A 27401-nucleotide genomic window follows, 5' to 3' on the forward strand; every position below is an offset into this window, starting at 1 on the left:
CCACCCGCGTACGTGAAAATGGTCGACAAAACCTTCCTGGCCAGCGAGAATGGCCGATAACCTCCATAGACCCAAGTTTTCCACTTTTTCAAGCTTTGCTCACCATTCCACCTCCTGGATTCGTCTTTTCAGCTCCATATTCACCTGATAGACACTCAAAACATGCAAAGACTCATTGGGACCTAATGCATCTCCTAAGTTCTAAAACAAACCCTAAGGACCTAAAATGCATGAAATAAAACATGATTTGGAATGATTTATGCAACCTAAATGGTGCAAATTATGAACGTATCAACTCCCCCACACTTGTCCTTTGCTTGTCCTCAAGCAAAAAGAGCAAATGAGAGAAAGAGGTTGTATGCAATGGGAGTTCACATTTTCTTTTTGAGAGAAGTGATCACAATGAGAACTCAAGTTCATGCTCAATTATGCAATGCAAAGTCATACTCAGATATATATCAACTCAGCAAGGAATCTCCACAAGTTCTTCTCTCTCTCAACTCTTTCACATTCATTAAGCTTTTATCAGGTGGATCTCATGATGCAAGGTTTAAACAAGCTGGCTTGGCTAGGGAGAGGCTATGAGATTAAAACGATCTCATCAGTGTTCAAGTGGGTTAAATGCAGCAAAGGGATCTCTCTATGAATGATCAAACTTTGGCAGAATGCTAAAGGTAAAAAGCAACCTATGCATACAAGGGCAAAGACTCACCACACCCCACCCTCTACTCAAAGCTTCCTCACTTGCTCAAAAATCCTCACTTTTCACTCTCATTTTCCTCTCACTAGGGGATTCACTTTTCACTTTTCCTCACAAGTCTTGGAACTCAAACTTTACACAGCTCTTTTTCTTTTACAACTTCTAGCCTCTTCTTTCTTTCTTAACAAAACATTTGAGCCTTTGGCTTCTTTTCTTCCTTTTTTACTTAGAGCTCACTCTCTCAAAACACCAAGACTGATTCACTCTCTCTTTTCCAAAAGGTCTAAACCAGAGCTCACTCTCTCAAAACACTTTCACTCTCTCTTTTCCACTCATCTCACCTTTTTCCACTCACCAAAAGGTCTTTTCCCCCACACTTATTCCTTGCCAAAACTCTCAGTTCCTTGATGTTGGAACACAGCACTCAATGAGACCTGCCCTTGTCGCTCTAAACCTAACACTTTCTGCTAAGTTTGATCCAAGGTGGCCTTTCAATTCACACACAAACATTGGCTTAAAAGAAGGATGGGTTCAAGGTATGGGAACTGATCCATGATGTGGATTCAGCTACTTGAGCTAAGGAAAAGAGTGGTGAAAACTGTGGTTCTAGCTCAAGTATGTATATTGGTATCCACAAGCTTTTTCAAACAATGCATCACAAGATATTTTCAAGTCAGGTTCAAGGTTCCCACTTAATTAGAGTTGAGTTCAATTCAAACTTGCTTCTCAGATTCAAATCATTTCAGACTTTGCAAGCACAGAAAAAGATTCACAAGCATATTCAATTCAAGTTCTCAAAGTGATGTACTCTCTAGAAAACCTATCATTACTCCTTGCAAGATGCAACCTACATGCAAATGCAATCTAGACTCAATCCTAAAAATGAGAATGCAACTATATGATCAATTTTTGTGTAAAATTTTCAGATTTTTCCATTTTTTTGGTTTTTGTATGCACTTAGATGAATATGCAACTAGAATGTGACTCAAGACTCAAAGTGTAAAATAAGAAAATAGAAAACATGATTAGTAAAGGATAAAACTCCTCCCCCACACTTAGATAACACAGTCCCTTGTGTTATAAAAGTATGAGAAAGAAGTGAAACCAAAGCAAACAGGCAAAATGCAAAAGAAAAAGAAAATCTACATGCTATTTACAAGGTTTTGAGTGGTACCTAGTGGCTGTTGAAATCGGACCCCAATGAGTAGGAGGGGTTCGATGTGTGGCCTGACGGTGTTTCCCAAGAATGGTGGCTGGCCTCATCAGTCCCGTCGTCAAGATCTACCCAAGTGGTTCCATATGTGACCAAGGCTGTGCAGTTCATGGAACTCTCCCCAACTTCCTCTCTGTTCCTTGGTGAAACCGGTGCTGGAGCCCCACCTTTGCAAGGGTTTTCAAGCTTCTTGATCCTCTTCTTCATCTCCTTGATGCAGTTGGCCATCTTGTGGATGGTTTTGTCTTGGTACTTGCACCATTGTTGGAGAATACCAATCTTCTGTTGAGCTCTGAACCCTGAAGTGCCTGGTTCCTCCCAGTTGTAATCATCAAAGTGATATCTGTTTCCACCAAAACGTTTTTGAGGTGGAGGCAGATCAGCATCTTGAGCACCAGCTGCACTTGTGGGAGCATCTTCAGCGGTTGCTTTCTTTCCCTTGGAGGCTTCTTCTCTGCAAGCTTGCCTGTATGTGAGGATTGGTGGATCAGTTTGGACATTGTACAGCTCTTCCTTCAGCAAGAAGAAGTGAATGTTCCTTTTAACTTGGACTGTGGTGATGGAGGGATTGGGTAGGAGAACTTGGGCTGGCTCACTGATGAGTGTCTTGAAGTTGTAGACTACCTTGGTACCCACTCTTCCTTGGAGAAAGCCAATCCTACACAAATGTGCTTCATTAATCAGATCAAACTTTGCCTTGTTCTCCTTGAATCTGTACCCCATTGCTTTCAAGATCTTTGTTACCACCCATCCATGGGTCAGCTTTGCACCTTGCTTTGTAGAACCCCACATGCACTTTTTGTAGAACATCAAAGACCTTGCTAATTGAGATGCAAGGCAAAGTGGGTATTCATACCCTTCATAGGGTTCCCCATCTTCATGTCTTGGCATCAGCGGTCTCAGCCCTACACCAAGAAGCATCAGATCTCCCTTGTGAACTCTTCCAACATCAATCTTGAAGTAAAAGCTGTGAGAGAGAATCTTGTGTACATATCTCAGAACTGGGTTCCTTATCCAAGAGGCCTTTGCTGTTCCAGCTGTGTACTTCCCAGAAGCAATTGATCTCCATAGAAGTTGGATCTCATCTTTTCTGAGATTGACCTGGTTAGAGAGAAGTTCATTTCTAGGTGCTGAAAACCCAAAAATCTTATTCAATTCTCTGAATGACACTGAATACTCCTTCCCTTTCACAGTATACTCCACATGTCCAAGTCCATCTCCTTGAATGATTCTTGAATCCCTTGGGTAGTAAATGAAAGCTTCAAAGGAGGCCAAGAACTCTTGGGACTCTTGCTCATAAGCGATTTCTCTCATCTCCAAAAGTGACTCAACACCCATGTTCCCAAGCAAAGTCTTGACATCTTCATAGAGGCCAATCTTCTTCAGAAAGTCCAAATCAGGGAATCTCCCTTGCTGGATCTCTATCTGCTGAAACTTAGCCAGATAATCAAGTGTTTCTGGTTCAGTTTTCTTGAACTTCTTTGATCCCTCTTCAATGGTGCCTTGGGAACCACCAGCTGAGCTGCTGGAGTCACTTTCAGTCTGTTCACTCTCAGATACCACAGCCAACTGTTTCCCCTTTTTCTTGGAACCAGAAGCAACCACCAAAGCTCTTCCTTCAGGCCTTGTCCTTTTTGGCGCTGGATCACACTTTCCTTGCTTTGTGGTATTCTTTGCACCTTGACCTTTGTCTCTTGGCTTTGAAGTTCCTGAGACCAAACCTTTGCCTTTTGATGCAGGGCCCTTCTTCTTGGCCAAAGAGTTGGTTCTTTCAGTCATCTGCCAAGAGATTCTCAAAAAATATTGTTAGTACAAGGATAAGCCTCACAAAAGTCTTCAACTCCTGTTTTAAAAAAAATCGATTTCTTTCATGAATTACTTGCAACAATTTTCAAAATTCAAGAACAGGTAATTACCAACAAAGTGCTCTGTTTTCCAAGACTATCTAGCACCCTAGCATTTATAAAAATAATCCCAAGGTCTAAAACAACCTATCAAAATCGATTCCACACCTTAAAGTTCAAAAATCACCATTGAAGAATATGGAAAGAGATGAATTTTAACAGGATGATATACCTTGGGATTAAGATGCAACGAGTTCGAAATGCAATCAGGATGATGTTAACAACTCAAAAACGAGCTCAGAGCACTTTGAATCAACAATTTTGGTGGAGAAATGAGAGAGATATGGTGAATACAATGGAGAGAAATGAGAGAGAGAGTTGCAAACTCGGGTTTGTTGTGAGGATGAGAGAGTGTGCGGTAGGGTCAAGCCTTTGGACTGGTGGTCAATAGATCTATTTTGACCAGTCAAGGCTTTGACCCGTCCTTTTCTCATTGACCGGCCTCCTTTCTCTCTTTTGTGCGTCCGGGAACCGTCGGGATCGAGCCGTGTGACCGTCTCGGTGTGGAGCCGGAAATATTTTTGTGCTACCTGGTCATCCTATGTCTAACCCGCACAACCATCCCGCAGCCTTTGTTACTTAGGCATTCTGGCCGTTCCTCCTTTTGCTGCGGCTTGGAACTCATATCCCCAGCTAGCATGCCCATCTAGGAGTAAATCCCGAGTATATGTGCGGGTTGGCCTTCTTTACTCCCAGGTAGCACGCTTATCTCGCAGGTTTTGGGACTTAAACTCTTTGGCCTCCCTTCTTTTTGTGCGGCCTGGAACTCATATTCCCAGCTAGCACGCCTGAGCCGCAGGTTTTGTCACTTAAACTCCTTGGCCGTTCTCTTCATTCTGCGACCTGGCCTCCGTGTTTCTAGGTCGCACACTTAACCCGGAGTAAATTGCGAATGGGTGTGCGGCCTAGCTTCCTTTCTTTTAACCCGCAGCACCAGCTAGCACAGTTTTGGACTTAGGCGTTTTGGACCCCTCCTGTTTAGTGCGGCCTGGCCTTCGTGTTTCTAGGTCGCACGACCATCTCGGAGTGAATTGCGAATGATCGTGCGACTTAGCCTCCTTGGGTTTCAGGCCGCAGCACCAGGTCGCACAGTTTAGCACTTAGAACTCTCGGCCTTCTTCTTTCTGGTGCGGCTCAGCTTCCTTGCTTCTAGGTCGCACACTCAAGCCGGAGTAAATTCCGAATAGACGTGCGGCCTAGCTCCCTCTCTTCTGACCCGCACACCTAGGTAGCACTGAGGCGTTCTTCAAGTTTTTCAGGCTTTAAACAGTCCTCTCAGCTCTCTCACATGCTCCATTCCATTCATCACTGAGCTATGTCCTCCAAAGATCACCTAGTACCTGAGACCAACTCACAAAACCCATCAAAAAGTTCTAAAACATAAAAGAAAAGAGAAGAAATCAAAAGAACTATGTACAAAGATAAGCTTGGGGTGTCTCCCAAGAGCACTTTGTTTAAAGTCTCTAAGTTTGACTTTGAGACCTGTTTTACAGGCTGGTGGATCAAAAAGAGGGACTGTTGTAGCCTCCTCTTTCCCTTGTGAAACTAAGTAATGCTTGATTCTCTGTCCATTCACCACAAATTCCTGGCCATTCTTTCCTTCCAAGACAATGGCACCATAAGGCCTCACTTCAAGAACTTTGAAAGGTCCAGACCACCTAGACTTAAGCTTTCCTGGAAACAACTTAAGTCTGGAGTTGAAAAGCAAGACCAAATCACCATACTTGAATTCTCTCTTCAGAATCTTTTGATCATGCAGGACCTTGGTCTTCTCCTTATAGATCTTTGAGCTTTCAAAAGCTTCAAGCCTGATCTCCTCAAGTTCATGAAGTTGCATGATCCTTTTCTCTTGAGCTGTCTTGATATCAAAGTTTAGAAACTTCACAGCCCACATAGCTTTGTACTCCAACTCAACAGGAAGGTGGCAGCTCTTCCCATATAGCAAACTGAATGGTGATGTTCCAATTGGAGTTTTAAAGGCAGTCCTGTAAGCCCATAATGCATCATCTAGCCTTTTGCTCCAATCTTTTCTGCTTGAGCTAACAGTCCTCTCAAGAATGGCCTTGATCTGTCTATTGGATACTTCAACCTGGCCACTAGTTTGAGGATGATATGGAGTAGCTATCTTGTGTTTAACTCCATGCTTTCTCAATAAACCTTCCAGAGTCTTGTTCAAAAAATGGGATCCTCCATCAGAGATGACAACTCTTGGAACTCCAAACCTAGGGAAGATGATGCTCTTGAACAGCTTCACTACAACCTTGGAATCATTGGTAGGGGAAGCAATGGCCTCAACCCATTTGGACACATAGTCCACAGCAACAAGTATGTACTGATTTCCATAGGATGAAATGAAAGGTCCCATAAAGTCAATTCCCCAGCAATCAAAGATCTCAACTTCTAAAATGGGGTTTTGAGGCATCTCACTTCTCTTAGATATGTTACCATGCCTCTGACAGGCATCACATGCTGAAACTACCAACTGGGCATCCTTGAAAATTGTAGGCCACCAAAACCCACTTTTAAGAACCTTTGCCACAGTTTTGAATGCCCCCATGTGGCCTCCAAAAGCAGAACCATGACATTCTTGCAACACAGGTTGCATCTCCTCTTCAGCAAGGCACCTTCTATATAGCTGATCCTTGTTCAGAACATAGAGGTAGGGCTCATCCCAATAGTATCTCTGGACATCTCTGAAGAACTTTTTCCTCTTGTAAGCATCCAATTCAGGAGGCTCCACCCCACATGCAAGATAGTTCACTATGTCTGCAAACCAAGGCATCCTCCTTTCTTGAATGCTCTCTACTTCCTCAAACTCCAAGTAGGAATGGAGCACCATCAGAGACTCTTCAGGCAAAGCATCATCTATGGGAACTTTTTCTTCAATCCTCAGCCTTGAGAGATGGTCTGCAGCCCCATTCTCAATGCCCTTTTTATCAAGCACCTCCATATCAAACTCTTGGAGCAATAAAACCCATCTCAACAGCCTTGGCTTGGCATCTTTCTTGGTCATCAAGTACCTGAGGGCTGCATGATCAGTATACACAATGACCTTTGATCCCACTAGGTAGCTCCTGAACTTATCAAAGGCAAAAACTATTGCCAGCATTTCCTTTTCAGTTGTAGCATACTTTTCTTGGGCAGAGTCAAGTGTTCTACTGGCATAGTAGATCACATGCAGCTTCTTGTCCTTCTTCTGTCCAAGTACTGCTCCAACAGCAAAGTCAGAAGCAAAGTCAAAAGGAAGAGACCAATCTGGTGCCTGAACTATTGGTGCACTAACCAATGCCTCCTTGATCAACTTAAAGGCTTCTTCACATTCAACATCAAAGATGAAATCCACTTCCTTACACAACAGTCTTGTTAAGGGCCTGGCAATCCTTGAGAAGTCCCTTATGAATCTTCTATAAAACCCTGCATGACCCAGGAAGCTCCTTATCCCTTTAACTGAAGTGGGGGTTTGTAGATTCACCATCACTTCCACCTTTGCCTTATCAACCTCAATACCCTTTTCAGAGATCTTGTGCCCTAGGACTATCCCTTCTTGCACCATGAAATGACACTTCTCCCAGTTCAGCACCAAGTTGTGCTGCTCACATCTCTCCAACACCTGTGTCAAATTAGAGAGACAATCCGAGAAGGAGGAGCCATAGACACTAAAGTCATCCATGAACACCTCAACTTTCTCTTCAATAATGTCAGAGAAAATGTGCATCATACATCTTTGAAAAGTGGCTGGTGCATTACATAAACCGAAGGGCATTCTCCTATAAGCATAAGTGCCATAAGGGCAGGTGAATGTCGTTTTCTCTTGATCCCGGGGGTCTATGGGAATTTGGATGAACCCCGAATACCCATCGAGAAAACAAAAATAAGGATGATTAGCTAACCTTTCAAGCATTTGATCAATGAATGGTAAAGGGAAATGATCTTTTCTAGAAGCAGAATTCAATTTCCTATAGTCAATGCACATGCGATGGCCAGTTATGGTTCTTTGAGCTATGAGTTCATCCTTATCGTTTTTCACCACTGTGATCCCACCTTTCTTGGGCACAACATGAACAGGAGACACCCATCTTGAGTCAGAGATTGGGTAAATTATCCCTGCCCCAAGAAGCTTTAGTATCTCCTTCTTAACCACTTCTCTAAGGTTGGGGTTAAGTCTACGTTGGTGCTCAATAGAGGACATGGCTTGGTCCTCCAGGTGGATCCTGTGGGTGCATATATCAGGAGAGATTCCTCTAATGTCTGCCAAGGAATACCCTATGGCTCTCCTGAATTTCCTTATTTCCCTAAGTAATGCACGTTCCTCATGCTCCAGCAAGTTATCATTTATGATCACGGGAAAAGTAGAGTTCAGGCCTAAGAACGCATACCTGAGCCCTGTTGGTAGAGGCTTGAGCTCAACAGAGGGTGCATCAGCCTCATTCCAGTCCTGGTCCAAGCTGCTTTGGCTGGTGACTGATTCCTTGATAGCAAAGACTTCAGAGCCTCTTTGTTCCAGCTCCAAAAACCTTGTTTCAGGACCCAGCTCTCTTGCATTGTCCAGATACAGCTTATACCCTTCACTTGCTTCAGCCAAGAGCTCATTCTCTCCTTGTTCTTGAGTTAGAGCAGCTTGAAGAGGATCCTCAGTGTTCAGTTCCTCAAGCAACTCATCAGCCAACTGGTCCATTGTCTCCACATAGAAACATTGACCTTCAATGGTGGGTTTCTTCATCATCTCATTCACATCAAACTTGAGCCTTTCAGACCCAAGTTGAAGCTCTATTATCCCACCTCTCACATCAATAATAGCTCCTGCAGTGGCTAAGAATGGCCTGCCCAAGATGAGAAGATCTACTGGTTCCTCATCCATTTCCAGCACAACAAAATCTGTTGGAACCTCAAAACCACCTATCTTGAGAAGTAGATCTTCCAACATACCAACAGGCAATCTAACTGATTTATCTGCAAGGATAAGAGAAATCTTTGAAGGTTTGAAAACTCTAAAGCCCAGCTTCTTTGCTATGGAGAATGGCATCAAGCTGACTGATGCTCCTAGATCACAAAGACATCCAGAGAATAGAAGAGGTCCAATGGCACAAGGGAGTGTGAAGCTCCCTGGATCAGTTAACTTCCTTGGAATGGACTTCTTCTGAATGATAGCACTGCATTCATGACTTAGTACTACCATGCCTTGAAGTTCTTTTGTCTTGTTCAGAATTGCATCCTTCAAGAACTTCCCCATCTTTGGCATCATAAGAATGCATCAATGAGAGGCATTGTGAGTGGTGTCTCTTTGAAGTGCCTTCTCAAATACAGGCTCTTGCCTTGTTCACTAGTTGCTTCTTAAATCTCCCTGGAAATGGGAGCTTGGGTTGGTATGGAGGTGGTGGCATATACTTCTTCTCTGGTTCTGGTTCCTTTGCTACCTCTTTACCCTTTTCTGTCCTTGGTTTCTCAGCAACTTGATCATCCTTTAAGGCTGCCTCCCCCTCAGGTTGATCATTGTCCTCAATGATCACTTTGTTTTTCTCAATACCAGGTAACTCCTTGCCACTCCTCAGTGTAATGGCTTTGGCATATTCCTTGGGGTTGGGTTCTGGTTTTCCAGGTAGGTGACCTTGGTTCCTTGAGCTTGATGCCTGGTTTTGCTTCAGTTCCTTGATTTCCTGCTGCATAGTCTGTTGACCCTGAAGTAGTTGTTGCAGAATACCAACCATATCTGTACCCATCTGTGGCTGCTGTTGAACCATTGGCGGCTGAAACTGTTGTTGAACCGGCGCCTGCTGTTGGAACTGTGGTGGACCAAACCCTGGTGGTGCCTTTGGCTGCTGTGAAGTGTAACCAGTGCCCTGAAATGGTTGCTGTTGCTGACCAAAACTCTGATTCTGACCAAATTGATTCTTCGGTTGGAATGATCCTTGAAAGTTGTTCTTGGGAACAAAGTTCTTTAGAGCTTGAGAATTAGGATAGACCTGGTCTTGTGGGTTAGCTACATTGGTGTTCCGGTAAGAGAGGCTTGGATTGGCATTCCCATACTGATATCTTTGGAACCTCTGATTCCCAATGTAGTTGAGCTCCTCTTGGGTAAGACCTTCTTCACTTATGTTCTCAAAGATTTGAGAAGGTTCCTCATACTCTCCAACAAAATGTATTGGCTTCTGAGTGGTGAATTTCAGCTTGTCTAATTCACTCCTCAACTCCTTAACTTCTCTGGTGAGCCTCTGTTCTGAGCTTGAACCTTCAGACCTATTTGATCTGTCATAGTCTTCACCATAAGTATCATTGCTCAATGCTAAGTTCTCCACTAGCTCTAAAGCAGCATGTATCTCTTTACCTAGAAAGTTCCCATTGGAAGCAGTATCCAGCTGGTTTCTAATCTTGGGAAGAGCTCCCCTATAAAGTGTGCTGAGAAGAGAAGCTTCACTAAACCCATGGTGTGGGCATTGGTTTGTGTAGCTCCTGAATCTCTCATATGCTTCACCAAAACTTTCATTGCTGTGCTGAGTGAAGCTAGAGATTTGGTTCCTCAGTTTTGCAGTTCTTGAGGTGGAGAAGAACTTAGATAAGAAGGCTTGCTTGCATTGCTCCCAGGTTTGAATGGAGCCTCTTGGAAGATTCTTCTCCCATTGATGAGCTTTATCACCAAGACTGAATGGGAATAGTCTTAGCTTAAAGCTGTCTTCTGAAACTCCATTTATCTTGGTCAGATCACACACCTTATCAAACTGGTCCAAGTGTTCCAAGGGGTCTTCCATTGCTAACCCATGGAACTTTGAGTTCTGGACCATATTCAGCAAAGATGCCTTCACTTCAAAGTTGTTGTTTTGCACAGGAGGTGCCTGAATACCAGCTCCATACTGATGAGCATTGGCCCTGTCATTCTCTCCAACATAGACTTGGGGTTGCTCATATCTTCGTTGTGGTGGGTGGAAAGGGTGGGGTAGGTGGTGCACTTGGTGTCTTTGCTGAACATTGGCCTGATGCCTCTGTTGATGAGCTTGAGCTTGTCCCTGGTGGACATAAGCTTGTTGGTGGTGCGCCTGTTCCTGCTGAACATTACCCTGGTGAAGCCCTTGACCAACTCCAATACCAGCTCCATAACCTTGAGCCTGTTGCTCCTGAACTGGTTGTTCTATATCTACCACGTGATCTCCTTGTTCTGCCATCTCGGTCTGATCAATTTGTCTACCACGTCTGTCTCTTCTCCTCCTTGGTACCAAAAGGTTGATGTTGTCGTTTAGAGGAAAAGGAGGACCACAGCTTCTTGATCTAGACCTGGTGTTCATACACCTGAAATCACAAACAGAACTTGAAAGGAATCAGTAAAAACAAGAAAGTAAGCACTTGATCTCAAGAACAGATCAGAGCTTAATGCTAATCAAACCACAATTTGGCAACGGCGCCAATTGATAGACAAGACTTTTTAAGGTCTCAGGGCTATCAATCCCCTTGTCAAAGTAGCACAAAGAGGTTAATCAATCCAAGAATGTGGTGATAGACACTAAGCTATATGATCAAGTTCTTAATTCAAGCAAACAAGAGTGGGTTTTGGTTAACTAATGACAACTAACAAACTTAAACAGGTTTAAAGACTAATGACAATGACTAATCAAGAACTAAGCAATGACAAATGATGTGAATATGATATGATGGAGGCATGAGATTCTAGACATGATAGTTGGTTAGGGTGCTTTGGTGCTAAACTAGAAATGCTAATGACAATGATGAGACATGATTCAAATGATTAAGAACTCAAATCTAGGTTAATCCTCTCATGAAGGTATTAACCCCTATACTAATCCATTTTCAAACCAAATTCCCATTTGTGAAACATGAATCAATATGCATTAACAAACAGCTCTTAATGATCATTCAAGCAAATAACAATACATCATCATGCAGAAAAATGCTTAAACCTCTAATACAGCTCTTTCAGGAATTTCATCAAACACTTTTGGTGCATGAAATTCCCAGAATCTAGATCTCAAGTGATTATCAAGGATCTAGCATAGAGAACAGCTGTTTAGAGAGATGAATCAATGAATCTAGCCCTAAGCACTCCTAATCTAACACTTTAGCACCCTAACCTACACATCTAGAACCTCATTAGGGTGACTACTCACTAATCATACTAATCTCTCTTAAACCTTTGCAAGTTGAGAAGATTAGCATGATTAATGATGAGAAATGGAGATGGAGATGATAGATTCAAAAGAAAACAGCTTTAAACACCCAGATCTCTTTAAACTCTCTTCATTCAACACTCAAATATAGATATTTCTCTTCTTAATGGAGTCTTTCACAAAAGAGGCAAGAGACAAAAGGAATAAAACTTAATCCTCTCCCAAAAAACCCTAAAAAGTATTTATACTTCCTTAAAAACGAACCGGGTCAGCCCGGAACAAACCGGGTCCTGACCCGGCTTTAATGGATAAAGTGGGAATTACTGCGGGTCGGTCCAGTATGTCCCAGGTCGCACACCTAAGTCGCAGTAGATGAAGACTTGTCTTGTGAAGCCTGAATCGCCTTGTCTTAGCCGCACGCCTAAGTAGGAGTGTTTTGCGAGTGTTGCTGCGGCTTGGTCTCCTTCCTCTCCAACTCGCAGGGCTAAGGCGGTTTCTGGGGAATGTACAAACTGTGCGGGTTGGTCTCTATTGCACCTAGGTCGCAGGCTCAAGTCGGAGTGATTTGCGAGTGATCGTGCGGCATAGTTCCAGGCGCGGCTAACTCGCATGCCTAAGTCGCACGATTGTGGACTTAGCATTTCTCTTGCTCTTGAGCTTCAGACCTCTTCCAGTGATAGTTCACCCGCACATATCAACTCGCAGCATCAGCATTCAGGCGTTCATCTTCAGGCCTGCGGGTTAACCAAGTCGCAAGACCATCTCGCAGCATCCAGAGCAGCTTAGACCACTTCGCATTCCGGAGAGTGTAACTCCTATGAGACTTGTCCGAATTGAATGATTTCGGTTTCAGAAGACAGAGGACTCATTTATCTCCAACTTTGGTGAAGGAAGCTTCGGTGCTTGGGAAGTGTAAGGCTTCCTGGAGGGCACATCTTTGCAGTGCATGTACACGACCAGAGAGAGGCGTCTAGAGATGTGTCCATTCCGGAGACCATATCTTTGTGCTCATAGATCCGAATTGAACGCTCTTGGACGTTCTGGAAAGAAGACTCAAATGTCTCTGATTCTCATGAAGGACCCGGAAACTAATCGGCCTGGAAGTGCACCGTCCTTCGCATCCTTCAGAACTGATCTGCTCGGTCCGGAATACCTGCGAGATAGGGGCTCCTTCCGACGAGCTTAACTCTCTGCTCACGCGTCCGAATTCCACGATTCCACTTGCTATGAGACCGTGATCCAATGCTCTCCAACTTCTATGAAGCACCCGCCATCTGAATCGGATCGGAAAGTTCCCCGGACAGGCGATTTCTGAGACATGTTTGCACCCGGAGATTTTGGCCGATACACTTCACTCGCGGTAAGTGTTTTGGTCGACAAAGTCCACCCGTGGTACGTGAAAATGGTCGACAAAACCTTCCTGGCCAGCGAGAATGGCCGATAACCTCCATAGACCCAAGTTTTCCACTTTTTCAAGCTTTGCTCACCATTCCACCTCCTGGATTCGTCTTTTCAGCTCCATATTCACCTGATAGACACTCAAAACATGCAAAGACTCATTGGGACCTAATGCATCTCCTAAGTTCTAAAACAAACCCTAAGGACCTAAAATGCATGAAATAAAACATGATTTGGAATGATTTATGCAACCTAAATGGTGCAAATTATGAACGTATCAATCATCCTCTCCCTCTTGAAAAGGATTTGCCCTCAAATCTGAATCTGCAACAAAAGGAAGCAAGTCAGAAATATTGAACGTATCAGAAACATCATACTTACCTTGAAGATCAATCTGATAGGCGTTGTTGTTGATTCTTTTGATGACTGCGAATGGTCCATCAACTCTGGGCATTAGTTTGTTCTTTCGCTCAGCTGGAAATCGCTCCTTCCTCAGATGGATCCACACCAGATCTCCTTCTTCGAAAATCAGCTTCTTTCGTCATTTGTTGGCATGCTTCTCATACGGCTTTGTTTTCTTCTCGATGTTCTCCTTAGCCTTAGCATGTATTCTTCGGACCTGTTCAGCTTTCTCCTTGCCATTCAAGCTGCATTTTCCACTTAAAGGCAAAGGGATCAAGTCTAGAGGTGATTGTGGATTAAACCCATATACAATTTCAAAAGGAGAAAAGAGAGTAGCAGAATGCTTAGCGTGATTGTAAGCAAACTCGACATGAGGCAGGCACTCTTCCCATGTCTTGAGGTTACTTTTCACCAAAGTCCTTAGAAGTGTAGACAACGTTCTATTCACCACCTCGGTCTGTCCATCGGTCTGAGGATGACACGTAGTTGAGAATGAGAGCTTTGTTCCCAGCTTAGCCCAAAGCATTCCCCAAAAGTGTCCTAAGAACTTCGTGTCTCGATCTGAAACGATAACCTGTGGCATTCCATGCAGTCGTACTACTTCCCTGAAAAACAAGTTAGCTACATTCACAGCATCATCTGTCTTGTGGCTAGCGATGAAGTGAGCCATCTTGCTAAACCTGTCAACAACTACAAAAATAGAATCTCTACCATTTCTGGTGCGAGGTAAGCCAACTACAAAATCCATAGAGATATTAGTCCAAGGTTGAGAAGGAATAGGCAAAGGAGTATACAAACCGTGAGGTTGAACTTTACTCTTAGCCATCTTACATACGACACATCTAGAGCAGATTTTCTCAACGTCCTTCTTCATGTTCGGCCAGTAGAAGTGCTCTTGTAGCCCAAGAAGTGTCTTTGTGACACCGAAATGTCCAGCTAATCCACCTCCATGAGCTTCTCGTACCAGTAACTCTCGAATAGATCCTCGTGGTATGCACAATCGGTTACTGAAGAACAAGTATCCATCCTGTCTATAAAATTTCTCACAGGCAAACTTATGACATTTGGCATAGCTCTCAGAAAAGTCAGTATCAGATTCATAAAGATCTATAATGTGTTCAAATCCAATCAACTTTGATGTTAAAGTCAAAATAAGAGTGTACCTCCGGGATAATGCGTCTGCGACCACATTATCTTTACCTTTTTTGTACTTAACAATGTAGGGGAATGTCTCAATGAACTCCATCCATCGCCCATGTCTTTTGTTAAGCTTCTGCTGACCCTTGAGGTGCTTTAGAGACTCGTGATCGGTATGAATGACGAATTCCTTAGGCCATAAGTAATGCTGCCACGTCTGGAGAGCTCGAACCAATGCGTATAACTCCTTGTCATATGTGGGATAATTCAGCGTTGATCCTCCTAACTTCTTGCTGAAGTAAGCGACGGGCTTCTTATCCTGCATAAGAACTGCTCCAATACCTACACCAGAAGCATCGCATTCAATCTCAAAAGTCTTAGTAAAATCAGGAAGTACTAGTAAGGGCGAATTGATAAGCTTCTCTTTAAGGGCTGTAAAAGCCTGTTCTTGCGCCGCTCCCCACTTGAACCCCACGTCTTTCTTGATTACTTCGGTTAAGGGCGCGGCTATGGTGCTGAAATCACGAACAAAACGCCTGTAGAATCCTGCTAAACCATGGAAACTTCGGACTTCTCCAATATTCTTGGGGGTTGGCCACTCCTTGATAGCTTTTATCTTCTCTTCATCTACTTTAACTCCTCCTGCACTTACTACAAAGCCTAAGAAAACAATTTCGTTAGTGCAGAATGAACATTTAGATAAATTAGCAAAGAGAGATTGAGAGCGAAGAACATCAAGAACCGATCTGATGTGGTCTAGATGCTCTTCCAAACCTTTACTGTAGATGAGGATGTCGTCGAAATAAACAACTACGAACACGCCAATGAATGGTCTCAGGGCATGGTTCATTAGTCTCATGAAGGTGCTGGGAGCATTGGTGAGACCAAACGGCATAACTAGCCACTCGTAGAGTCCTTGCTTTGTCTTGAACGCCGTCTTCCATTCATCCCCTTCCTTCATTCTGATCTGATGATACCCACTCTTCAAGTCTATCTTAGAGAAGATTGTCGATCCACAGAGCTCATCCAGCATATCGTCTAGTCTTGGAATCGGATGCCTATACTTCACAGTGATGTTGTTGATAGCTCGGCAGTCTACACACATCCTCCAGGAACCATCTTTCTTTGGCACCAACAGAACTGGAACCGCACATGGACTCAAGCTTTCTCGGATATGTCCCTTGCTCATCAGCTCTTCCACTTGCTTCTGCAACTCCTTAGTCTCTACAGGATTGGTTCGGTATGCTGGCCTGTTAGGTAAGGCTGACCCTGGTACCAAGTCAATCTGATGCTCTATCCCGCGAATTGGAGGTAGCCCTGGTGGAATTTCTACTGGAAAAACGTCCTTGTATTCCTGCAAAATCTCAAACATAGCACTAGGAAGCTCCTGTGAAGGGTTAGTACTAACAAGGGATTCCTTGTACACAAACATAAAAGTAGTCATTTCAGGATCAAAGAGTTTAGAAAATTCACTGTGGTTTATGTAGAGGCTGTTGGCGACTTTCTCCTTCTCCTTGAGCTTCATCTGGATCTGATCCTGGTAAATCTCGGTAGGCGTGAGAGGTAGGAGGGTAATTTTGCGACCTTTGAATTCGAATGAGTGCTTGTTGGTATAACCGTCGTGTATCACCCTACGATCTGATTGCCACGGTCTGCCTAGCAACACATGACTCGAACCCATGGGAATAACATCACATAGAATCTCATCTTCATACTTCCCAATAGATAGAGAAACCATCACTTGCTGAGATACGGTCAAGGCTCCACTGTCATTCAACCACTGAAGCTTATACGGCCTTGGATGAGGAATAGTCTTGAGCTGGAGCTTCTTAACCATCTCTTCGCTTGCAGCATTAGTACAACTTCCTCCATCTATGATCAGGCTACAAACTTTTCCTTGAATGAAGCATCTCGTATGAAACAGGTTCTCTCGCTGACAAGTCTCTTCAGGTTGACTCTAAACACTCAAAGTCCTTCTGGCAACCAGCATCTCGCCCACGGCAGAAGCTTCTTCCTCTTCCTCTATTTCATATTCGGCCTCTGAATCCTCTTGAGGAACTATCTCTCCTCCCTCTTGTAACAAGAAAACCTTCTTGTTTGGGCAATCTCGAGAGTAATGTCCCATTCCTTGACATTTGAAACACCTCACATTGCTGATAGAAGTACCACTTCTTGGTTTGAACTCAGCTTTAGCTTCTTCTTTAAGTCCAGTGGAGGGTGGTTTGATGTCTCTGGAGTAAGCTGGCTTGCTGATCTCCTTAGGCTTCGGCACACTAGGCGTAAATGTGGACTTGAAATTTCGCCTCTTGACTTGAGATTCCACCAATTCAGCCTTATGCACCATCTCTTGTATATCTGTGAAATCCTGAAGTTCCACCTTGTCTTGAATTTCTCGGTTAAGTCCTCCAAGAAATCTCGACATTACCATCTCTTCGCCTTCTCGTAAATCTGCACGAATGAGCAAAGTTTCCAATTCCTGATAATACTCTCGAACAGACTTCGTACCTTGGACGAGGCGCCTAAGTTTGTTGAGTATCTCGCGCTGATGATGGGCTGGAACGAACCGCTTCCTCATCTGTATAACAAGCTGATCCCAAGTAGTAATCAGAAGTTCCCTCAGGCGATTTCTGGTGACTCCCAACTGCTCCCACCATAGAAGCGCATACCCATGAAATTCTGAAACTGCAATCTTCACCTTGTTGAGCTCATAAGTTCCTTGGACCAGAAAATTAGACTCCATCTTCCTTTCGCAATCTAGATAAGCTTCGGGATCATTGGTTCCATGGAAAGGAGGATACTGGATTTTGATATGACGCAGCTGCTGACGTAGAGGATCATAATCTCGACCATGTCCTCGGCCTCGATCTCGTCTCACAGTTTCTCTGCTATGATCAGAAGCTTCGTCCTCCTCACAGTATTCTGGATCGGATTCCAGGGTAACTCGATGCCCAGCAATATATTCCTCTCGGCGGTGCTGACGATCTACCCTTGGGCCATCTCGTTCTGCACCAGTAGGATTCCTCCTCGGATTAAACGTAGTCTCTCTGCCCCCAATCTGGCTTCGACTGGACTTAGCTTTAGTCCTGGCTTCGGAAGGTGTTGGGTGGCGTGGAAGTTTCCGGGAAGATCCTATGTGCCCTTTACCCTTTGCTAAGCGCATTGCTTCCGAAGGAGTTGGAGTTTGAGACGACTCTTCTCCACTTGCACTGAGATCTTTGAGCAGATCATTCATCTTCGTCTCGAACTTGTCATTGAGTTGTTCGATTTGTTGTGTGAGCTGAGTTGCTATGGCGTGATTCGCTTCTTTAATTTGTTGAGACATTGCTCGGTTCAGAGCTTCCATCGTCTCAGCCGAAAGCTCCATGGTACCTGAAAAATTTAAAAAAAAACTCGCAGTAACTTGTTCTAGAAGAAATCACAAAAACAGCAAAACTAAACTCATCATAAAAAAAAATTAAACGATCCCCACGAAATCTAAAAACAAACTTAACGAAACTAATGAAATTTAACGAAATTTTTTTTTTTTTTTTTTTTAAATTTAACTAACGAAAATACAAGACTCTCTTATCAAATCTAAACGAAACAGCCGAAAAATACAAAGATTTTAGGCCTAAACGCAAACGACAACTCGAAGACTCCTAACGAATGCGAAACACAAAGACTATCAAAACCCTAGACACGATACGAAACAATGAAACTAAAACTACCAAATTTCAGACACCACACAACAATGGATAAGCAGCAAAGACCAGATCGATGCAACCTAACGACGATATAGAAGTGATGCAGCGAAACAAACTAAAACGAACACGACCTAACAAATATCAAAACAAAACGAATGATACGATTCGATAACTCTTAACAAACCTAACGAAAACGATAACGAAACAAACCCTAGACACGAAACAATAAGAATCGACCTAATCAAGAATTCAAACGATGAAAGCAGAGATCGACACCAGCTAATCTAGGTTTAGAATCGAAAATTTCAAAGCACAGAGATTAGGGTTAGAGTTCGCTCAGCCTTTGGTTCAGAGTTGGCTCTGATACCACGTGATACGATCCTAGGTGATCAACTCTGAAGCAAGAGGCAATAGATGTGGCGATGTGGTGGATGGGATGCAGCGATGATGCGATGGAGTGGTGATGGTGGCTGGTTGCGTGACTCGATGGGATGGTGAAGGTGGTTGCAGCGGTCGGATCAATGATTTGTGATGGTGCGAAGATCGATTGATAGTGTGGTGGTAGTGTGATAATCGAATTGATGATGATGAAGGATAGAAGAATCTCTTGTAAACATATTAGTTTTAAGAGATTCGAATTTCAGAGTTTTTGTTCTCAGAAATCAAAGAGAGAAGAACACGTTAAAAGTTTGATCAAAATTCTTCACTGAATATGACATAGGCGATTTTCTCTCTTAAATAGACTTAGAGAGAAATCGCAGCCCTAAGAAACAAACTACATGAAGTCTGAAATAAAAACAACAAGAAGTTTGATTTAAAAAAATAAAACAGCGAGGCGTCCCTAAATTCCTAAGTGGTGCGCCAAAATACTAAGTGCACAAGTCATTGTGACTTTGCACATTATTACCCATTAGTAACAACTTCTAAGTAACTCGACGTAGCAATGATTTCTGCCTCGTTAAAAACCTTGGAGAAGAACCTCCTTGCCTTCCAAAATCTTCACCAAGGAAAAGAGTACAGAATCATCACCTAAGTTACCTAGTCATTGTTACTGGGTTCTTCATTCTTCAAGATAGAGATGTTGAAGATGTGAGCTCCAGCCTCCTGGTGATCGCTGTCCTCTGTGGCAATGAGTGCGTGAGCCTCCTTAGCCATCTCTCTAGCTCTGGAACGAGTGATCCTGCCAGCTACCTCTGGTTCCTCCTCCTCTGAGCTCGTCACGATCATATCAAGTTCCAAGGTGACTTCCAAGGTCAACAAGCTTTTCAGCAGCCAACAGCTCAGCCACAAGGGAACAACTTCAATAACCAACTCAGCTTCCAACAACAAAGGCCACCACCTCCTGGTTTTCCCCACCACCTGTTCAACAAAGTCCTGATTTCAATGTTGTTCTCCAACAGCTCTTACTAGGACAACAAAAGATGGTATCTGACCTGGAGACATTGGGCGCTGAACTAAAGGCTATTAAAAAGAACAAGGGCATCTGCACTTCTGAACCACAAGTCTCTCTTCTTGGTAAAGCTGTTCAAAACCCAAAGGATTATTGCAATGCCATCTACTCCAATGATGACCACTCAGCTGCTGTGCAAGAGATTGAAGATCTCCTTTATGGTCAAGTTTCTAGTGAGACTGCACAAACTCATGAGGATGAAGACACCATTATAGATGATTTCATGGGCTTCTTACATGAACTCAATGAGGACATTGAGAGCAAAAGTGTGGGGGCAGCCGGTTCAGTTTTTTCTGTTCAGAAAAGGAATGATTCAGAGTCTCTTGAAACAAAGGAGCTTCCAACTGATCAAGCAATGCCAACAGATAGTGCCTCCACTTCTGAATCAACTCAGATGAAGCCCACCTCCCTCCCAAAGCTAGGGAAGTTCACCATCTCTTGCACTCTTGGCAACTTTAAAGTGGAGAATGCTTTGTGTGACTCAGAGTCAAGTGTTAGCATAATGTCTAAGGACATGATGGAGAAGCTAAAGGTCAAGTCTATAACGTCCTACCCTTCTTCTATCACCTTTGGAGATTCCTACTCCAAGAAACCATATGGGTTTCTGGAAAACTATCTACTACAGGTTGGTGAATGCATAATTCCCACTGATTTTGTCATCATGAAGATGAAGAAGACCAAAGAGCTCCCCCTATTGCTTGGAACTTCATTTCTAAACACCACTGGTGCTATGATTGACTTTGATACTCAAAGAGTGGTTCTTTCAAAAGTGGATAAGGATGTCTTTTACCCTGTTACACCTCCTTTAGCTGAGTTCTGTGGATCAGTTGTCCAAGAGATAGAACCGCCTATGGTATTTGAGATGAAATATGTGGGCAGTGCTGGAATTCTGGGTGGATCCCAATCTCTCTCAGATGTGGAAATAGAAAAAGAACCTCACACCAACTCTGTTTACAAGGATGAGACTGAACAGCCATTGATCAGAGAAGAAGACATCTTGCTCTCATGGTCTCCTACATTTAATGATCTAAGGATGATTAACACCAAAAGTGATGGCTCAGCATCAGAAGACAAGAGTATTAAACCTGATCTTTCTTCTCAAGACTTTGATCTCACTCCTTGGGTTGATGATGATGGTTCTCTGAAGTATAAGCTGGATTGCAATGGGAAACCAGGTCTGTTTGCTGAAGTGAGGGCTTGTCTCACAAAGTCCATCTTTGATAAAGACCCAGATGGTATTCAAGAGCTGGTGGACAAAGGTCTCAAGATGGGATCTCAAGGACAAGGGTCTAATGGTTCCCAAAGGCAGCAAACCAACTCAGCTTTCTTGCTCAGGACCATTGAAGTGCTGAAAAGCATCAGTGCTCAACCTCACCCCAGCTAAAAAACAGGTTTTTCAAAGTCAAACTTAGTGACTTAAAACAAAGTGCTCTTGGGAGACACCCCAAGCTTATCCTTTGTAAATATTCTTTTTAATGCTTTCTTTTGGTGTTTTTAGGATGTTTTGATGTGTCTTGTGAAGTGTGTTCAGGTTACAGATGACCTGGTGTTCTTTGGCCTCAAGGAATGGTGGACAAGATGCAAGGAAATGCAAAATGTGGCTAAGTTCACAGTTTGCCACGCCCATGAATCACTGCTTGACCCAGGCGTGGCATGAGGCTTTTTCTTGGATGCCAACCTTCGGTGATTGCCATGGGGAGATTGCCACGCCCAGAATTGAACCGTGGCAAGTTGAATTTTGAATAGACCACCATTCGGCTTTTGCCACGGGAGGAATGCCACGGGTAGATTCAAGGCGTGGCAACATGTTTTAAGGCAGCAGAACCTTCGGCTTTTGCCATGGTCTCTTTGCCACGGTCACATCCAAGCCGTGGCAATGTGTTAGAGGAAGAACAAAAGAATGCCACGGGCTGTCCAGAGGAGCTTCCAGACCGTGGCAACAGGGGGTGGCAAGAGGAACAATGCACAAAAACGAGCTCCAGCCCTCACTACAAGCACGTTCAGATCAGTGCAAGGAGCAGCATCAAAACTAGAACACCTCCAGTGATGTTTAGCCTCCTGAGATTCACAATTCCACTACTCCCTTCCATCAAAAACAAATCTGGTAACACTCCAAACTCCTTGTACATATGCATCTAGTTCTTTATTTCTCATTTTGCATCTTTCTTGCTTTTGCCTTTCAGTCCTCTCTTATGCTTTTATAACACAAGGGACTGTGTTATCTAAGTGTGGGGGAGAGGTTTTGTGTTTACTAATCATGTTTATTCTGCTCTTATTTTCCTTTTCACTTTGAGTCTCATTTTGCATTCATCTAAGTCCATATAAAAAAAAACAAAAACAAAAAAAAAATGGAAAAATCTGAAAAATTTTCACAAAAAAATGCTCATGTAGTTGCATTCACATTTTAGGTTGAGTCTAGTTTGCATTTTCATATAAGTTGCATCATATGCAAATGGGAGTAATGATAGATTTTTTCTTGAAGAGAGCATCATTTTAAAAGCTTGGTCCCTTAAGGCATTGCAAAACTGGTATGAAATCAAGTGTGAACCATGCTTTGAACTGGTGTCTCAATACTTCTGTGCTAGCTGAATCTAGTTGTGAATAGCAAGTAGTCATTGTGAATTCATGGGTACCACATACATATTTGAGCTTTCTTATCCCTTGTTATCACTCTTGCCAGCTCAAATAGCTGATCTCTCATCTTGAGACAGTTCCCTGCCTTTAGCCAAACCTTTCTTTGAAGCCTAAACACCCTTCTTGTGTGCATGATTTGTGAGGCCTTGTTTCTAGTAGACTTGGTAAAAAGTGTTGGGTTTAGAGCGACAAAGATAGTGCTGCATGTAGATACTAGTCCAACATCAAGGGCTAGTCTAGGTTTAGGTGAAAGTGAGAGCATTGATTTTGAGTGTGTGAGCTGAAAAGAAAAAAAATCTGAGTGATGAAAGTGGAAAGAACCGGATTGGTTAGGGGAATGAATGCTTAAATGAAAGAAAGTGAGTGTGTGCTGAAATGTAGAGCTCATGTGTTAAAATGAAAAGAGTCTCATAAAGAAAAGAGGAAAGATTCAAAAAGAGGCTGAATTAAAGAAGAGCTTGTGTGTTAAAGAAAAGAAACTCACTAAGTGGTTGTTAAAGAAAGCATTCCCCTAAGAGATGAAATGGAAAAATTGATGAGAGCTGATTGAGTGTCAAGGATAAAATGCCATTTGGGGTGAGTAGACTAGAGAAAGAATCTTGAGAGGTTTAAAGTTGAGTGTGAAAAGCATTTTGAGTGTGGGGTAGATGCAGTTCTATCTTTGTATGCATCCATTGCTTTTTACCCTTAGCATTTTACTAAAGTCTACTAATTTTTTTGTGATCCCCTTGCATCGAATACCAGTTACTTGATTGAGATCATTTTAATCTCAAAACCCAGTCCCAAGCCAAATGAATTCACTTGATTTGCATGAACATGATCCACTTGAAACTTTAAATGAATGTCAAAAGGTTGAGGTTAGGAATGCTTGTGATGGTTTGTGCTTGAGTTTGGTTCATCTGGTGACAAGTATGGCTAATTTTTATGAGTAAACCAGTTTGCATTCAATCTAGAATTGGTAACTTGAACAATGAGCTTTGAATTCTTTTAATGATGATCTCTTTTTAAAGAAATATGAACTCCCATGCATTCAACCTCTCTCTCTCTCATTTGTTCTTGTTTGCTTGAGGACAAGCAAAGGACAAGTGTGGGGGAGTTGATATACTCATATTTTTTCATGTTTAGGATTGCATTTTTGTCCAAATATTGAGTCTCATGCATACATTTAGGTAGTTTTATATATATTTGTCTTTGCTTTTGTCTTTAGTTAGGAATTCCATTAGGTCCTAGAGTGTCCTCCATTTTTGGAGTGTTCTCAGGTCATTTGGAGACTTTTGGGAGCAACTTGGAGCTGGGATCATGGAGGAACCCTCACCTGTGTACATCAACTCGGACAGATGGTTTGGTGCAGACAAAACCCTCACTTTGATCGCATGGGACGAAGGACTTGCAATGCGACTCAACCTCCGGTGTCTTCATCAAGAATCAAGAGGAATGAGTCTAGTTTCCGTAAAACTTGGAATCAGACGATTTAGAGCAGTGAACTGGGAGATATTGCCATCATAAGGAACACATGTCTCGCGGCCCGATCAGGTCTTACGCGATGCGCCTCAAAGAACCGGTGGAACGGAGCCCTTTCCGACGTAATCGGAACCCGAACCCTTCATCAAAGTTGGAGATGATAGAGTCACGGTCCCAGAACAGGTCGAATCATTGGATTTGGAGTCGTGAGATGACAGTTAAGGAAAGCGAGAGACATACATATCAGCCAGACGTCTAAGAGTGTATAAGGTGCTAAGTGTCATGATTTAACACGGTGATAATGCCACGGCCTGAGCTTGGCCGTGGCATAATATGACAACTCTCGGGATTTGACATGGTCTTGAAGCACGGCCTTGGACCTGACCACGATCTTTGACACGCCCATAATGTCATGGTCGGGATTTGACGTGGTCTTGAAGCACGGCCTGATGTTTGGCCGTGGCAATCACCGAATCATCAACACCTTGCCACGCCCAACGTGACACGGTCCAGATCAAGAACGTGGCAATCCAAGAAGTTCATCACCCAAACCCAGAAAAGAAGAGACACGGCCACTAGACATGATGTAAATCAAGCCATGGCAACCTTGATCATGAAGAATCTGTCCAAGAACTTTGACACTATCAGTTTGCCACGGTCTGGCCAAGCATCATCTGACCGTGGCAAACCACACCACTATCCATCAAAGCCGGGTCAGGATCCGGTTTGTTCCGGGCTGACCCAATACATAACACTTAGTATATATAGCTTTTTGGAAAAAAACCCTAAACATATCATCTTCTACTTAGTTTTCTCTCTAGTTTTCTTTCCTTTTGAGTGTAAAAACGTTTTTGATTAAGAGATATCTTGCTGATTTAATCATCTTAAGGCTGTTTCTTTTCATTGCATCATCTCATCTTTGCTTCTAATCATGATTAACATCACCTCTTGCAAAAGAAATGGTGAGTTCTTCATGATTAGTGAGTAGTCATCTTTTAAGCTTCTAGGTGTGTAGATTAGGGTGCTTTGATGCTTGATTTATGATGTTTAGGTTCTAGATTCTCATTTCCTTTCCTTAGTTAGCTGCTCTTAAAGCTAGATCCTTGAGAATCACTCGGGTCTAGATCATAGGCATTTCATGCACCAAAAGTGTTTGATGAAATGCCTGAAAGAGCTAACTTAAGGGTTTATGCCTTTTTCATCATGGATATGATTTGTTAAATGCATGAATGACATATTAGAACTGTTTCTTAATGCTCACTGATTCATATTTCACAAATGATGATTTGGTTTGAAAGTGGATTAGTGTAGAGATTAATGCCTTCATGAGAGGATTAGTCTAGATTTGAGTTCTAAGTTAATTAATTTTGAGATCATGTGATTGCTTGCTATGTCTTTCTGTGTAAGATTCAGTCTTCTTGGTTGAGAGATTGTTTGGTCACTTATTAGGCTTGATGCATTATGCTTGTTGATTGCTTGATTATATCTAATGGTTGTTAGACTTGATTAAGTGATTAGCAAAGGGATTATTGTCATGGGAAAGAATTAATCTGCTTTTGAAGTCTAGACTAAAGAGTAACTTGCATTGCATTATTGTTCTTAGCATCATGAACTGATATCTACAGCACCCTAATCAATGATCACATCTAGAGGTTTAGCTTTATCATCTTTATTATCACCATCATCTTGTTGAGCTTGCGTTAATTACTTCCTTATCATTGCTTGTTTGTTTCTTGTTTATGATTTCATTTGTTACTTGTTATCAAAAACCTGTCTTTGATCACTTGACTTAAGAACTTATCACATAAACTAGTGCCTAACTACCACACATATGGATTGACACCCCTTATACTACTTTGACAAGGGGATTGATAACCCATCTAAGACCTGAAAAATCTTAGTTATCATTAATTGACCTTAGTAGGGTAAAAACTTACTATCAATATTAGGTAACAACCAAATTCCATCTGCATTATATTTGAAAAAATTGTAACTGATATTTTTGCAAAAAATAGGACTTTTTTTCCTTGAATTTTTTTTAAATGGTTAATCTACAATGAATTGTTTTCGAAAGTATAAAAATCAGAAAATATTCGATTGAAATATTGAATGCATAGTTTTAGTTAAATATTTTTCAATTATAAACAAAACGTTTTCGTGTCATGCGCTTCGTGAAGTATCTATAAAATATTTGACTATACATTATTCAATTTATTTATAATATAAATAATTTTATTGATTTATATGTATTTTAATAGTATTATGATCAGTAATAATATGATTTTGTATTAGTATTGCAATCACAAATATATAATATGATTATAAGATTTTACTATTTATTTTCATGTTGTTTTTTTAATATGAATGTAATTGTGTAGTTAATAGGTTAATTGAAAACTTGATTATTAAATAAAATTTAAGTGATTTATTTTATTTTGTTTTTCAAAATTCAAATTATCGCATATGTATAAAAATATAAATTTATTATATATGTTTGATGCGGTGATTAATTCAGAAAGAAGTAAACAAAGAGAATAAAAGAAATATAATAATTTAAAAATACTTTATATTATATAATTGAATAAGAATTGAATATACAGTAAAACCTATATAAATTAATAAATATCGGGATTTTGATAGTTTATTAATTGATAATAGTTTAAGTATAAATTAATAAATTATTAATTTATAGAGGAGAAAATTTATTTTTGTTCATATTCTTCTTCAATTTATTTCAAATGATGATATATTTAGAAAACTTAACAATACTTGTAAAATTGCATACAAAAACTTAAAATTATGATTATTAATTTTAATAATTGCATCGTTTTGGGCTATAAATGTTTTAGGTGCTTACACTGTCAACAAAAAAAACTAAAAAATCGCATCCACAATCACAATAGAATAGCTGTTAACTGTAGACATGATTATCCATGTAAAAAAAATACATAATTAATAGTACAAAAATTATAAGAAATTATAACTACTGTCGTTAATGTTGATGATGAAAATGAAAATATTAACACAATACATTTGAAAACATTTACGTATAAAAAAACAATCATCTAAAAATTTTCATAAATTTTGGACGCAAATAGAAAAATCATTAAAACTGTTGATGTAAGTTAATAAAGAGATGAATTTCAATGAAATTTTAACTTTAAGTAATAATAAACAATATATTAACCATATTTTACTATATACTATCTTAGATATATATATATCAATCTAAATAATTATTAATTTATGTTTTTGTTGGAACCATATATTTACATATGAGTTTAAAAAACAGTAGAAGTTTAACTGTA

General features: G+C 41.6%; 1 non-coding gene across 1 annotated transcript; it reads left to right on the forward strand.

Moving 5' to 3' along the window:
- The first annotated feature begins 10231 nt into the window (after positions 1-10231).
- Positions 10232-10338, forward strand: LOC112086275. Its single transcript, XR_002899397.1, has one exon. It is a non-coding gene; the product is annotated as a small nucleolar RNA R71 (small nucleolar RNA).
- The last annotated feature ends 17063 nt before the right edge of the window (positions 10339-27401 follow it).

Source organism: Eutrema salsugineum, unplaced genomic scaffold (genome assembly GCF_000478725.1).
Source record: "Eutrema salsugineum unplaced genomic scaffold, Eutsalg1_0 scaffold_21, whole genome shotgun sequence".
Lineage (NCBI taxonomy): Eukaryota > Viridiplantae > Streptophyta > Magnoliopsida > Brassicales > Brassicaceae > Eutrema > Eutrema salsugineum.